The 16,238-nt window shown below is 32.1% G+C and overlaps 1 protein-coding gene across 12 annotated transcripts in view; it reads right to left on the bottom strand.

Moving 5' to 3' along the window:
• LOC130893399 (zinc finger protein 37-like) overlaps window positions 1-16,238 on the bottom strand; it is a 225,185-nt gene that overhangs the window by 185,976 nt on the left and 22,971 nt on the right. For 9 of the 12 annotated variants that reach the window (XR_009059199.1, XM_057799460.1, XM_057799471.1 and 6 more), the window contains exons 1-2: window positions 3,804-3,993; window positions 3,079-3,229 (exon numbers count right to left, since the gene is read on the bottom strand). The exons of 1 other annotated variant lie outside the window; for it this stretch is intronic. The gene's annotated coding sequence lies outside the window, so the exon portion shown is untranslated. Of the gene's footprint in view, window positions 1-3,078; window positions 3,251-3,713; window positions 3,765-3,803; window positions 3,994-16,238 lie in introns of those variants that run through there. 2 more of the 12 variants (XM_057799461.1, XM_057799463.1) reach the window with 2 other exon arrangements.

The raw sequence follows: 16,238 nt of genomic DNA, 5'->3' as shown, positions 1-16,238 counted from the left end.
ATGAATAAGAGCGATATATTGATAACTGAATGAAAAGTCTCAGAAATTGGACAAACCACTGATACCTGCACCTCCACCATAAACTGTTGAGCTAGTCACTTGTTGTTGTGATTGTCAACATAGACAGAATTTGAAATTGTATTTTTTCAAATGTAATAAATAATGAAAATATTGATCTCGATGAACATAATATTTTGAAAAATATTTAATTTTTTATTACATCCACATCAAAGCACTATATATGATATTGATAATATGATAATACTTTCTCTAAATGTTTTGTATGATGTTTTCAATCTTGTAAACATCTAATCTATTAATATTTTGTGAAAAAAAAACAATTATCAAATGACATGCGAAAAGCAAAAAACAAATAAAATCATTTTGCTAACAACTCACAATTGAATATCGAAATAGAAAAATTTACCACTTAACATTAACATAAAATGAATAGTTTGTTTATTTATATTGACTATTGGCTATAAAACTAACGATATTGTTGTTTTTACAACAAACAAAAAAACAATTTATATTTATAGATGGCAGAAAGTATTAGAATCTAAAACTTATTCTTGTAGTCTCAATAGTAAATCTCATTTATTTTACATAACATAAAACATCTCTTTTATTGTACTATTGGTACTAATAAACTTAGAAATCTAATCTCAAATAATGCAAAGTAAATAGTTGCTATTGCAATAACTAACTCAGTTAGAATTTCAAACGCTTGTTACTTGGTGGTTTGTTTTTTTGACTTATGACACTATTCGAGCAGAGGTGCGATATAGATGCCGGAATATAACTTACGGAAGAAGTGTAAAGTTTAAAAGAAAAGACTGCAGAATTTGGGCTTATCATTCCGTTTATAATATGTATGTCGTAGTTCAATAGACAAATTGGGATTTTTTCTAATATCCCAGGATACTAGGCAGTTGGCCAAACGTATACTTCTAACGAAAGGGCCAATAACGAAGTCAATTTCAATGTTTGTTTTTATTTTTGAGTTCACACTGAGGTTCGCACTGGGACTTTCTTGACTTTCCGTATTTTCCGCTTTCTTTTCCTCTCTCTCTCTCTCTCTCACTGTCTCCAGATTCATCCTAACCTAACCTAACCTAACCTAACCTAACCTAACCTAACCTAACCTAACCTAACCTAACCTAACCTAACCTAACCTAACCTAACCTAACCTAACCTAACCTAACCTAACCTAACCTAACCTAACCTAACCTAACCTAACCTAACCTAACCTAACCTAACCTAACCTAACCTAACCTAACCTAACCTAACCTAACCTAACCTAACCTAACCTAACCTAACCTAACCTAACCTAACCTAACCTAACCTAACCTAACCTAACCTAACCTAACCTAACCTAACCTAACCTAACCAAGCCTCCACGTGTTGCAATAATTGTTTGATTGACATGCAAAAAATAAATAAATAAGACTTCTTTTAACCTTTTTTTAATCTTATTCTGTATGTATAGTCTGTTATCCGAATTTCAGGTAAAGTCCCAGGAGAATAGACAAACGCTTGGTAATTTTTCGACGAATATTGTCCGGCATTTAGCTAATACTCCGGGAGAATAGGCATGCGTGGCGCGACATCAGCCAACTGCCTCTCATCATGGGATATTAGATAAAATCCCAACTTGTCTATTGACCTACGACAATATGTACATAATTGTAGAGAAGGATCTAAATGACATGAGTACTCAAAAAGTCAAAATATATATGACGATTCAACCAACCAACAGTACGAAGAAAACCATGGTTTATTGATCATTCTGCTATATAAGAAATAATAATATCCTCTATTCATCATATAGGAAATTGTTGATTCACAATGGCCATTCTTTATCATAGAATTATGTAAAAAGCAAACAATCCGGCATCTCTATTTATGCGTAGATGTTAACTATTTCCCCTGCCAAAATAATCCACAAAATGAACATGAAATATTACAACAATTTCCATTTATAAGAATAACAATTGTAAGTGAAGTTTTAACAATTGCTTAGACTTAAATTTCCGCAAATGTTGCAGCTGATCAGATATTTTTTGAAACAATTTTTATCAGATACTTATTTTGAAAAAGATGGACATGTTCTTATTATGTTAGGAATCTCACTTTTGTTATTAAAACTATCTTCTATGTAAGCTACTGCTATAGAGGCAAATTTTTACCAACCGTGACATTTTATAGACTTATTTTTTTCAAAAAAAACAGTCTTTGAGAATCGATAACTTGTGGGGACAAAAGCTAGGTCCAGATGTATTAGAATTATTTATTCTAAATACATTTCAGGCGATGTAAATTCACATTTACAGTTGTACAAAAAATATTGTTTGTATTTCGTGTATAAAATTCTTGTTTTCAAGGTACATTCGAGAGAATTTTTGGCCTCGACCTGCGGTCTGGGCTGAACATTAACAACTATGTTGTGTAGTGAAGTTGTGTAGTTAACTGAAAAGTCATAAATTTATGGACTGTAAACGAAATAATTAAGGCACTTGAAACTAGAACAAAATATATTAGCAATTGACTGGTCTATTGGCTCTTTCCCATCCCTTATATTCGAACAAAAAATGTTAAAGCAACGGTGGACGCTTTAACCGATATTAAGATTACTTTTTAGTACAAAATTATTATGGGGCTATTTATTGAAAATTTTGAATTTTTATATATTATCATTGAAATATTAGAAATATTTGTGACAACAGCTGCCGAATTTCCAATCCTAGATCATTTTGTATATACAAACAAACATCTCGAAACGTATTAGTTACTGAGTCAACTGAGTTTTAAATTCTAAGATTTTTACATAGGTTTTAGATCAAAACCTCTTTGAAAATTTCCAGAACAAAAAGCATGCATAATACAAAATCAGGATTTTTTTTATTGTCATCACTATAAACGTCTTTAGAACCAGCTTAATCGTTTTCTTTTTATTTGGTACGGACCTGGGTATTTTATACCAAATAATGATTTCTTTGAATAGCACCAGTTAATAAAAGGATTGATAATCATAAATCGACTGTGTTGTGTGAGAAAATTTGATAAAAAAATACTTACTGGAATATAAATAGCTGCCATACAAAAAGCCCGTTATTATTTCTTCCTCCAGAGCACTGCAATTTTAGTTCGACAAATAATGGAATTTTAAATTATACCAACTACAAAAATATTCTAAAAATAACCCTGAAGTATTCTGCCAAGGAAAAATCTATAAAAATTTTAAGTACAGCTGTATAACGGAAACAAAAAAAATACATTTTTTTTTCAACACGTTGATGTATTTATAACTATAATGAATCTCACGTATGATTGTTGGTTAGATAATTATTTAAAAAATATGGGAGGCAACTAAGACTATCCGTAAAAATGGTTGGTTAATTTTTTTTTCGTTGTTGATATAAAAAACAAGATGGCTGTACAAATAGTCTATTTTTATCTGAAAACCTCGATATAATGCGGCAAGCACTTGAGTTTACTATATTAAAATTAATCTATTTCATTATTTTTAAATATTTTTCTTATTACTAAAATCAAATATGGATGCAAATCGTTCAGAAATTTATTAATAATAATTGATAAATGTATTAAATATTATTTATTCTTTCTATTATAACAGGAATTTGAAAAATAGTGAAAACAATATTTAGAAAAATGTTAGATGTAGTCTAACAAGACCGAAAGTGCAGAAAAACCTCAGGGATATTTTTAATCATGTAAAGTCACTGCCCGCGCTCCGCACACTGAATCGGGGGTGGCAAAACAATCACAAACACACTTCTAACCTCACAATTTCGAAGTTATCATCCACTGAAACTTGATCAAACTTCATAAAAGCACTCGTTGACGAAATTTCTTTTTAAATAATTTATGTTTTCTTGAGATAATAAAAAACTTATTAGAATGGTCATTTTAAACCCATAGATATCTATGATTTCAGTTTCAAACAGTTGAATCTTAGAAGTATGTATAAGAAAGCTATGTACGAAGGCGGCTGTGCGAGAGAGGGGGTAAGAACAGCGAAATTGCATAGAGGAGACGCATTGAAAATGCAGTGCTCGGGATAAAGATGCACAATAAATGCATGAGTATATATAAAATAGTTCTTATGCAGTCTAGCTCGTATCTACATTTTTTAAAGTGGGAACGCGCGAGAGAGAAGTAACTGAACTTTGTGAAATATTGTATTAATAAGAGGAGACCGAGATTCTATCACGGCAACAAAAACGATAAACAAAATTTGTAATTGTCTATAATATATGCGTTTTCAATATTTTTCAAAATAAATATCAATAAAACGAGTTATACGATTAATAATCATAAAAATGGTTGTTATGACGGATTTATAGATGAATTGTTTCATTAAAATGAATCATTCTCTAGTATTTTAATAGTTATTTATGATACAAGAGAAAATTATTTCACGCACGTGTATTACACAATATTTTATCCACGACCACATTAAAAAAACTTTTTTCTACTCCGTTATAATATTCACGTTTCTTTCCATTCATTTGCATTCATGAAGATCTGAATCGGTCAAAAAGCGCACCAGAAGATGTTGTTGAATCGGAAACTGCAGCGACTATGAATCTTCCTCAAGAGAAATCCAGGGAACAGTATTTAAAAGAATATAATTCTTCTTTGGAGTGGCGTACTAAAAAAGGCATAAACAGCTTCACAGAAAAAGTGTTACTAGCTTACTTTGAAACTAAATCCAAAATGGAGATGTCCGACAACACTTTGATCGACTTTTTCAAAACTGAAAGGCACCCTAATAGTAAATAACTACGTAGTCATCAGTAAATACTCGAAATCAGTTGGCTATTAACCCACAAAATCTAAAACATTTGCCCGTGAAGAAATTAATAAGTTTCTGTTGCAAGCTCCAGACTATCATTTACCTAATCCAAAAAACAACACTGAGCGTACATTTCGACGCTCTTTAGTGTCTCTATTAGTGGATTCCGGTGGTGATATAATTCAACTAAAGAAGCACTGTGGGTGGAAATCCAACACAGTTGCGGAGGGTTACGTAGACGACTTAATAAAAAACAAAATGGATTGCGCAGTGAAAATTTCAACTAGTTCGACTTGTAAATCTTCACGATCCTACCAACATGTTATTTCTTCGAACTCGCTAAATGTTGTCAATTTAAATACCAATAGTAATGTAACTTCTTCTGCACTTCAAATTAATAATACTCACAGTTGTACTTTTAATATTACCATTACGAAATAAAAATTGATAAAAGTTTTGTCGAATATTTTTAAATCTTGGATGTAGCAAAATTTTTGTATGAAACTCGTGAGTAAAGTAACTTTTTCTCAGTCGTAGGAATAGGTCAAACCGTCTTACTCGTGAAAAAAAGTATTACTTCACTCACTTGTTGCATAAATAACTATTGTGAAATATAATTATATCAATGTTTAAATCTAAATTAATGGTAGTTTTCACCATTGGATAATGGGACAATAACGAAGATGCTTTCCATTGAGATTGGCTTGAGTTTTCCGAGAGATGAGGCAACAAGAGCATTTTCAGTGTATTTTTCATTTTCTTAGTGCTACACCAATCCAAAAAATAGCCATATGACTTCATACACATTTTTCTTGACATTTCCGGAAGCAGATTTTGAGTTATATTGCACGCAATTACTGCAATTCAAAGAGTGCAATTGGAAAATAATACGGGGGGGGGCTAAATCTAGTGAAATGGGGGTAGCAATTCCAACTTTAATTCATTAATTTTAGCGTTTGCAATAAGTAGGAGATGGTGTATTGTCTTGATGAAACAATACTTTTTTTAATGCCATAACCTTGCCTGCAGACGGAATGGTCTTTGCCTTCTTTGGAGTCGTTTCTCCCTGTTCAGTCCATTGTTTTGATTGTTTTTTATTGTATTGTGTACCTTCATTCCATCCACTTTTCTAAGATAGTAAATGAAAATTATTCCATGCGCATTCCAAAAAACCGACGTCATGACTTTGCCTGCAGATGGTCATAACCTTTTTTTAATGTTCACAAATTTACTGAAAGTTCACTATTGATGGCTGCCGAACAAATACTAAACTTCTTCAAACTTAAAACTGTATAAATTGTGAACTTTCTAATATTGGTATTTTTTAAGCAACTACCACCATATCTAGGTCAGTCCTGGTACTTCTGGGACCATTCACGTACAAATAAAAAAGAGTTTTATAATGATTATCCCATTGAAAAAGCATTGTACTCTTTCGCACTCTTTTGGGTGTTATAATGGAACTTACAATTAAGAAGCATTGTTCTTTTCGTATATTTCTAGACTTATGTATAATATGAAATTTCACGTATTGATATAAGTTTTTAAATGCTAAATTTTAATGATGGTCTTAGATACAAAACACTTATAAAACTTTTAAATCTCCCCTGAACTAGCTGAATTAGCTTAATGAAAAACTAATAATAAAACGATAATATCCTTCAAAGTGCTTTAATCTATTACCGCAACGATGTCTGCTCTGTTCTCAATATTAGAAATGGTGTCAAAAGCGACTTGTGGTACGGCGCATTGCCACGACGAAGAAGAAATCCATTGACCCATTTTTCGTGTCGTATTCTTCGCTTATCGTTTCTCAAGTAGCAGAAACTGAATCATCTATTGAAACAAATAAATTTGCATAGTTTTTCATCTCGTTATGAGTCATTTTTTTTGGCAAAAGACACCCATTCATTCAAACAAGAACTACATTTAAATAAAGGGTACTCTAGATAATTACATGGGGGGCAATTCACCTCTATTCCAATTTGAATCCCTAAGAAGCTTAATGTAGGTCCGAAAATTTCAAAAACATTAATTTCTTTGAAATCCTCTAACTGAAAAATAGTAAATTTTGTACACTGTATGACTGTTAAGGGCTTTAAATAATTGTGATGAAACAATTCTTGGGGGTTAATTTGAGGTAATCTAATCTTAAAATTCCAGTTTTCTATCCGTCAGTTGTTTTTACTAATTTTCATAAAATTATATCGAATAACCAACGACATGTTTTCAAAAATGTTGTTTAAAACCCTAGAGCACTAACCGTCGCCGAATCGTCAACACAAATTCGGAAAAGATGTAGTGAAGAAAATTCATAACAAAGTGTAAAAGTCAGTTTTGATGTGGTCTTCAACATATATAATTACATGTCTTCAGAACATGAATGATAATAAACTATGGAGGATGATTGGGTCTTCTGCCCCTATTTGCACTATTTTAAAATCCATAGACACAATCCTTTTTTAACAATTTTACATTATTTATATTTGTTTTATGATTACGACTGACAACAGGACGTGTTGGGAAAAACGCTTAAAAACGTTGATTTGTATTTTTAAATGCGCATTTTTTTAATATGTAGGGTGTCATGTGACAGTGGCCAATTCCAACTTTCATGTACAATATCCTGTACCAATCTTTAATTGTTTCTGAAATATTGTGTTTCCAGATTTATTACAAAAATTGACATTTTTTGATACTCAGAACTCCACCACAAAGGGAGAGATCTATGTCCAATCGCAATCTCTAAGGTAACGAAGACAAACAACTGCAAGAAGCATTATGCACGGTGGACCAGGGGCTACACGTTTGTATTAATCGAAAATCTTAATCAATACTGAAGTTGCAATAAAATCTGAAAATTACAAGATTGTGTCTATCACTCAAAAGAAGCTCTAAAGGTTAGAGCTCTTATCGGGGTTCTTACATTAACTGTAACAATGAAAGATCATCATTTGCTATCAAACTAACCTACTCGAGTCGATTACAAAAATTTTGTGGTAAATCGAGTTTCACAAACGAGACCAAAAAAGAGAAGCTGCAGGTTGTCCTTGGACGTGTTGCCACCATTCCATTAGAGGAACGTAGAACGGTAAATTCGAATGGTACACAGGGAAGCCAATCACAGAAGACGAATCATTCTCCACCACGACAATGCGAGCTCTCATACATCAGTTCAAACAAGGTTAACGTTTTCCTACACCTGAAAAAGCGATTGATGCGTTCAAACCACATTTACATCAACCTGCTTATGCATAATATGGAAAATCAAATTATTATATCAAATTTTTACCGCAACAAATTATTTTATATAAAACTTGATATATCTGGTTTCGATTAATTAAAATAAAATGAAATAGTTTTATATATGGGCAATAACCTCTCACTAAAATTGGCTTTCCCACTATTTACAAATTTTATATAGTGTTCCGCCCACATGGTTATACCTACCTAGTTTTTTTTTATCCCGCCTATTTCCGGTACCGCCTCATTGTCAGATTTTTATACAATTAATTAGTTTTTTTTTTAAATAAATCAGTAGTGCACAGTAGCGGGACGGAATTTTGTATCAAGAGAAATAAAAAATTAGATTGAAATAACCTATAAAAATTTCTTTGTTATTTCTAAATGATAATTAGTATTGTAGGGATCTTCTTGCATTTATGAAGAATGAGTTTAGATGCCGCATTTTTGCAAGCTGATATCTTTTAAAGTTGAAGACGACATCGTTGTCGGCGAGTGATAAAAAAAAGAAAAGACATATTTACCCAGTTGTCAAATATTTATTCATATTTAAGTGAAACGGGTTCAGATATTTTTTTTTTCATTTTTACACAAAAGAATTGATTATAAATACTATAAATGAGAAAAAATAGTTCAATGAATCATCATAAATGTGATACAAGGTTTCTTCTAAAACTACCTCAATATGTTCACGTCCAAACTTCCGAGTGACCTCTCTTGAGCAAGTGTGTAACCGTCTTGAGCTCGTAGGCATGCCGACTTTTTGTGGTAGCTATTTTTTTGTATATCACTTCGTTTCAAGAATTTTTCGAAATTTTTATAATTGAATATATGTATGTTTCTATGAAATTGCATAATTTGTTTATGCAGTTTCATTTTTTATCGTACTGGTGACCTTTTAATATATTTTCTGAATACCGAGATATCTGTCCTATGTAAAAAGCATCTCGATCATTACAAGGCACTTGATATATAATATTACTTTTGTTTTTGTGGTATTTAATTCCATTTTAAGATTTTTTCTAATTTCGTGGTTTCTATTGATTAGAATAATTATCCATTCAGTCCAACTTTCACATGTGGTACTAAATAATTCTGTAAACTAATTGTACTTTCATATTGGGAACCTACCATGGATGGGTTGGGTATAAATTTGAAGTCATGTGTACTTAGCCTGTAGATAAGAAAATATATAAATAACGGAAAATGAAACAGTTGGTTACAGAATGATAGTCAAGTTTTCGCACCCTCATTTTATGGATTAAGTTGAATAGTGTTCCAATATTTTCACCATAAACTGTAATTGTTAAATTGTTTGAATAATAGATGCTATTTAGACATTTAAACTGCAACCTTTCAGTTCAATAGGTAGGTAGAGATATACTTTAATATTTTAAATTATACAACATTGTAATACATTGCATGTTTTGAACCACTTCAACACTACTTTAATATCTCTCATTAATAATTCAGTAATTTCTTTTGAATGTAGGTAATTTTCATTTTCAGGCCATTAAGTATGACCATAATTCAAGGAGTACATAAAAGAATCGATATTCGACAGAAAAAAAAAACGTTTTCTGTACTGTGCAAACATCAAAAACTTTCTGTTTGTATCAACTTTTGATATTGCTAGTTAATGATTGAAAGAACGTAACGATACTCATAAATATGACAAAAATGGAAATTACCTTCTCAAAAATCACTGAAAAAAGAAGAAATTATGTCAAAAATATATTACTGGTCGTATATGTCAAATGTCATATGTGTCATACCAAGTTTCGATCAAATATAATATATCTTTGTTTGAGTCTCGGTTTATCTTGATAATTCTATAATAAATTTTCAGTTATCAATTTTTTTTATGTTTACAATAACACTCTATTAAAAAACACCAAAAAGTTATAGTCAAAATAAAAGTACGTACGCAGTTTTCTCTGAATCGAATCCAATGCCGAAAGCCTTACACTACATCTTTGGTTGCATGGTCATCTTTCATAAGCTTTTTTTCGTTTCAGTTATCTATAACCTCTTCCACCTAACTAGGATCCCAAAAACAAATCAAAATAATTATCTTCTTCTTTCAGTACAGTGCCTGTCTTCAACCGTGGACTATTTCCATGACAATTTGGTTGAATTGGTCCATATGTGCTGCTCAATTTCCAGTCCAGTCCAATTTCTAATATTTCGTAGCCACGATAGGTTTTTGCGACTCATCCATCTCCTGCCCTCAACCTTTCCTCGAAAGATCAGGCGTGGCATGTGATATTTGATAACTCTCATTATATACCCAAAGTAACTAACATTTCTTGTTTTTATGATGGTTAGAAGTTCTTGTAAGTCTGAGTAACTCTTCATTACTGGTATGTGCCATCCATGGGATCTTGAGGATTCTCCAATAGCACCACATCAATAATTATAATATCAAATGAATATAACGCTCAAAACCAAACTGAATATTTTATTTAATACAAATCGCCGTTAAAAACTCAACTTTCATTTTCCAAGGATTAGGATTGTATCCTTGCTCCATTGAACTCAGTGTTTTAGAAGACTTCCAGCTATATCATTAAATAAATAGGAACAAAAATAGGAGAGAAACTAAGGTGTCACGTATACTCCAACCCTAGGTATATTGTCCCATATATACAAATTAGACTTGCTGTTCAAATCAAAGAGAAGTTAACTCAAGATTTTGGTAGAAATTGCACTTTAGCTGAGCCATGTGGTCAGCAGATATTTCGACTATGACGCAAGTACCCTCTGGTGGTTCTGAGTGCAACTACAGTAAAGTCCATGTGTTCCTATGTATGGGAAATTTTTCTTATATTGTCTACAGACATATTTTTCGATTTGAAATATTTTTGTAACGGAATTGTTCTTCCAGAACAACAAAATAATAATCTGCCGTTTTTTTATATGAACGCTTCTAGGATTACGTGTAGTTAAGCCACATTTCGATTTCTTAACGGGGGTACTACGAATAATTTGATGTGCAAATAAGTATTATAAACACATCTTTACAACTCACCCTGGTATATTAATTATGCCGTCGGTATTCTGATATTTTTGATAGTTCTCCATGTAAAAATAGATAAGTAAAAAAACCAGAGATGATTTTTTTATATTGTAATCATCCTCCGAATATTTTTTAATTGTTTCAGTTATATTTATAATATTTATAATTATATAGTTGTACATCTATGAACATACATTAACAATACGATCCAACACTTGAGACTGACTTTGAAAATTTGAACTGCGAAAACATTAACGTAATGATAAATGAGTCTTCCATTCATTTGGAATTAAATTGATTTGATTTGATTGATTACACATACTGGCTGGCCAACTAGTCGTTCTAATATACGGGGTATTTTGTTTTCGAATGATCGAACTTGTCGTAGATAAATAGTTCCTCAATAGAATGGAGCATACTTCATTCATCACTAGAGCTTCTCTGCGTGCAAATATAAAATTTATTATATATTCGATACGCGATAAAAACATTTTTAACAACAGTATAATTAATGATGAACTTTGAAGGGTGTTTTTTAGTTTAACAACCGATTTGACGACTGCTAAATACTTTGTAATGAATGAACTAAATTTTTCAACACAATAATTCCACCTTAATTATTTCCTAGTAGTGTGGGATTAACCTAATCCTCTTTCATATACATGGTAGAACGAAAAACCAGTATACCTACATCCCTTTATCTCCCGCACTGGTTCATGACAACACCTCCTATTTCTCACTTACACATAAGGGAGATAGTTTCGAACCAAGTGTTGACCGAATCAATTGTCCACCCGGAATTGATACGAACGCATTTCTAACGAGGTCTAACCGACTCAAGCTTAGCTACACTGCTCCTAAAGGTAGATTAGATTAGATCAGCTAGTGCGTATAACCGTGAATTCACTTCGCTATCACTTTAATCTATTGATATATTGTGTATAAAGCTTACTTTTTCTGGCTTTAAGAAGGTTGAATATATGTACAGTAGTCGTTGTTTATGTACAGCTTCGCCATCGCAGATGAGGTTTTCACCGATTTCCTTTGGTTCCTTACAAAAACGACGAACTGTTGGGCGTTAGAATGATATTCTTCAGATGGTAGTTTGCCAGTAAATATACCAGTAATTTTCCTTATCTCATATTTGCTTCATTTGGGATTAGTTAATACAATAGATACAATTTTTTTCTAGACCTTGGGGTCTCATTCCATGCTTGGAATTTCTTCTGTTTTACCCACTTTATCGTGACTTATAAAAGGTTATGGCTCGATGAAAGGGATCATCCCGCTTTTTTGCCATGGAATCAACTTGTTCATCACTCGTGTGGAGAGGTACTCACATTAGAGTAACTTATTTTTTTGCTCCCAGTGTGTTAAAATATTGGATTCAGTCCCATACTAGACTTGGTCCAATTTTATAAGAGTCAACTGCTTGAAGAACTGCTCTGCTATCTGATGGAGTGAATATCTTGGTGTGTCTTGAAAAAGTGGAAGATTCTGTAATAGCGAGCTGGGTTTCTTCAATATATAAGTTTTGTGTAGATGATCGAATGTTGACTCTTGTGTCATCTTAGCGCCATCTTTGATCCTCTCTCGCCAATACAGTTGCTTATCATTCGATAAGTATATTACTATAATCTGTAGTTTAAAAATTGTATCATGCATTCAAATTTGACGAAAAATATATTTTCTCCGAAACTCGATATGATTTTCAGTCAAGGTTGACTGTAGCATACATAATTTTCAATAAAACTTGTAATCCCACTCACAACGAGTAATTCTTAATAATCGCCGCTTCATCCTATTAAAAAAATGGGAGGGTATTCAAATATACAAAAATAACTTGTATCGTTAGTTTCGAATTAAAAATAGCGAGTCGACCAATAAAATTCATGTAGATAAAAACTATTTTCATGTCGTTATATTCGATAACTTTCGTTAGGTCAAATAGAAAAAAAATATGGCCGAGGTTCTTAATTATAATTATCATACGTTGTTGATATCAATATTTTTGTTTCGTAACTTGATTGATAATATGAATATTTTTATGCCTTAACGATTATTTATGGATATTTTATCACCTTATTTTGTTCTTAATTTAATTGAATTATATAAATAGAAGAATTACAATTTTCTGCAAAACAAAACTGAGGTTATTTCAAAAAACTGAAATCGTTTTTTCAACTTTCATATGGTTTTAGATTTGTTTATTGCAAACACACGAGGTATCCCGCAAATTTTTTTCCAAATCATGCAATCCATTCTCCAAACCAAGAGAGCAATGCTTTCAAAATACGAGGGATGTCTGAAATGTTTCCTTATTACAGAGTATATACCTAAACAAAAATTTGGCAGAGATGGGATTCGACTTATGCTGGGAGATTGTATTCACGAGGATTATTCTACGAGACGTATTGACTTTTGAAAGATAAACAAAGGCATTCTAGTCCTTTTGGGCGCCTTCTTTTTGTTCGATAATCGTTCGACTGCGTCTTTGTGAAGACTTTCCTAAAAATGGAAAAAATTGAGTATCGAATGGACCTTATGTACTATGTACGTAGACTTTACACCATCATTCATGATCGAAAAATTCTGAGCAGCTGAATTTTAAGGTGGCTTCATCAGCTTGATTGATAACGAGCATTTGGGAAGGCCAAAACTGTGACTATAACAACCAGTAATATCATCAACAATAAATTATACTAGATGACCGCCGAATTTAGATTAGAAACATGAATGATATAACCATATTAAAAAAACGCTTTTGCCATATACTGGCCGAGGAATTATGTATGCGTAAGCTATGCGTTAGATGCCATGTTTGCTCAATGATTCATAACTTTAGATGAAACGTGAATCCACCACTACACTTCTGAAACGAAAAAACAGTGATCGCTTTGGCCAAATATACGAATTCAACTCTGACCACTTCGTATTTACCAGATCTGGCACCTCGTAATTTCTTCCTATTTCTTTACCTCATTTTTTCTAGGAGATACAGATTTTCAGTAGACAAGGATAATATATTAAGAAGGCTAGAAAGGCTTGAAAATTGAAAATTGAAATTGATAAATGACTATGAAAAAATAGGCTTGTTCCTTTTTTTAGGTCCAAAACTTTTGAAACAACCTAATATTCAGTACCATAGTTATGAGTTCCCTTGCGCCATGGTTGTTTTTGACAGCAAATTCATGTTATTGTGGGCCGAGAACTAAGGGGGTTATCTAAAGACCAACATTTCCATCCACCAATCCAGAAGCTCAGTATCTTTGAAGCATTCAATTCGCCTTTAATATAGTCGCATTGCATAAACGCTTCACAGTATTTTACAGATCTCCAAAACCACAGCAGCGCTTTTGCAATATAGAGATTTAATTTGAATAATTATATATAAAATGAACCGAAATAAAATTTTGTTCAAAAATCACTTGTCATTTTCTAATTTGAAATCAAAGTTTCTTTTCCATCTGTATATAATTTTGGCCGCGGTATATCTAAACTATTTCAACGACTTGACCTAATCTAACTAATGAAAACTTACAACGATTTGAATAGCGACCATAATCAACTTGATGTTTATCTCAAGCGTCAGATTTTAATACGTAGTTCTGAATATTACGAATTTAATTATTTTTTCAGAAGAAAAAACAAAATTGAAGACACCGCAATTGTCAATTAATTAATTTAACTATTATTATACTTTTATACATATGTTTACATTTTCTCTTTGACCATATATTAAACACTTTGATGTTTAATTTTGCCACATTCCCACTGCGGAAACGTTTCTAAACTATTAGTATACACAGAAATGACCATGGTCATTTCACAATGGTCGAATCTTACCATTACTAGTTAGAGTTATTTTACAGTAAAATTTGAAATAATAAACTAGTTAAAACTCCGTAAAGATCTGTCTAAATAACAATAGATCCTTTAGGTTTACACGTACCTCATTACTACAAAAAGGCACCTCTAGTTTATACAATACTCAGTGAGCTTACCACGCGGTATCTAATCAAAAACTTAATTATAACCTCATTGAGAAGAAATAGTCTTATATTTTATACAACCACCGTATATATTGATAATTAATTTTTCTGATACCGTTATAGTGGTATATAATAATTTATTTTATTCTTTTATAGGCATTTCAAGCAACGTCAGTTACTTTACAATTAACTAGGTCGTACAAGTAGAAGTAAAAGTTCTTCTAATTTATATAAGATTTGCATATTGAATTCGTCGAATAGCAATCTGTGATAATGTTTTGGTATTTTGTAATAAGTGAGTCTACTTTTTGCTTGCTTTTAAATCAACGACGATTTGCGCAAAAAGCGTTTTATTGCGTTAGATTTACGACTTAGATATAACACCTTGGAGTATGTTGTTCTCTGGCAGTCTTAGATAAAATACTTGTGTAATGATAGGTACGTAGGTATTTAGTGTTTCGGTACCATGTATTTTACCGTCTGTTTGTTTTTTTACACGTTTTTCATATTGATTACGTGGAATTCTTGTTCAATGGTGTGAAAATTTTATACGAATCTTTTCCACTTTCCCAAAACTTTTTCAAAGTCTTCTGTTGAGGTAAACACGTTGAAGGAGGAGGAAATTTCATGAGTTATTATTGGGAAAACGTTGGAAGATTTTTTAATAATAGTATTGGAGAAGCACAGGGAGCGGCTCTCTCCCCCTGTGTACGATAATACGCAGGTAAGAACCAAGCATTGTTTACCAAAAACAAAACAGAAGACAACGTGGACTAGGTGGAAGAGAAACCACCATGTCCAATTTTCTTTTACTTATTCTGGATCTGATGTGCAATGACAACGTCTACTACTTAGTGAACAAAGCAAGGATACATCGGAAAGGAATCCAAGCTGGAGCTGGAGACCAGGTTCTGACAATGCAATGAACCATTATCAAAGGCACTTTGGTATTGGCAAGATATTGTTTTGGGAATTGATGGAGATGATAACAGTTCTTCTAGAAACTCCGAAGAACCGTTACACAGGAAGAAACCTACGAAAATATGCGCCTCACTTCAGATAAAATAAAATACAACCACTACATTTGACAGATATGATGAGATATCGCATTTTTAGAGACAATCTTACAGTGCATGAGCCCTCTGCGAGACAAATTTGGTCAGAG

The sequence above is a fragment of the Diorhabda carinulata genome, chromosome 4 (assembly GCF_026250575.1).
Source record: "Diorhabda carinulata isolate Delta chromosome 4, icDioCari1.1, whole genome shotgun sequence".
NCBI lineage: Eukaryota > Metazoa > Arthropoda > Insecta > Coleoptera > Chrysomelidae > Diorhabda > Diorhabda carinulata.
Note: the sequence above shows the minus strand (reverse complement) of the source record. Positions and strands in the feature narration are given on the sequence as shown.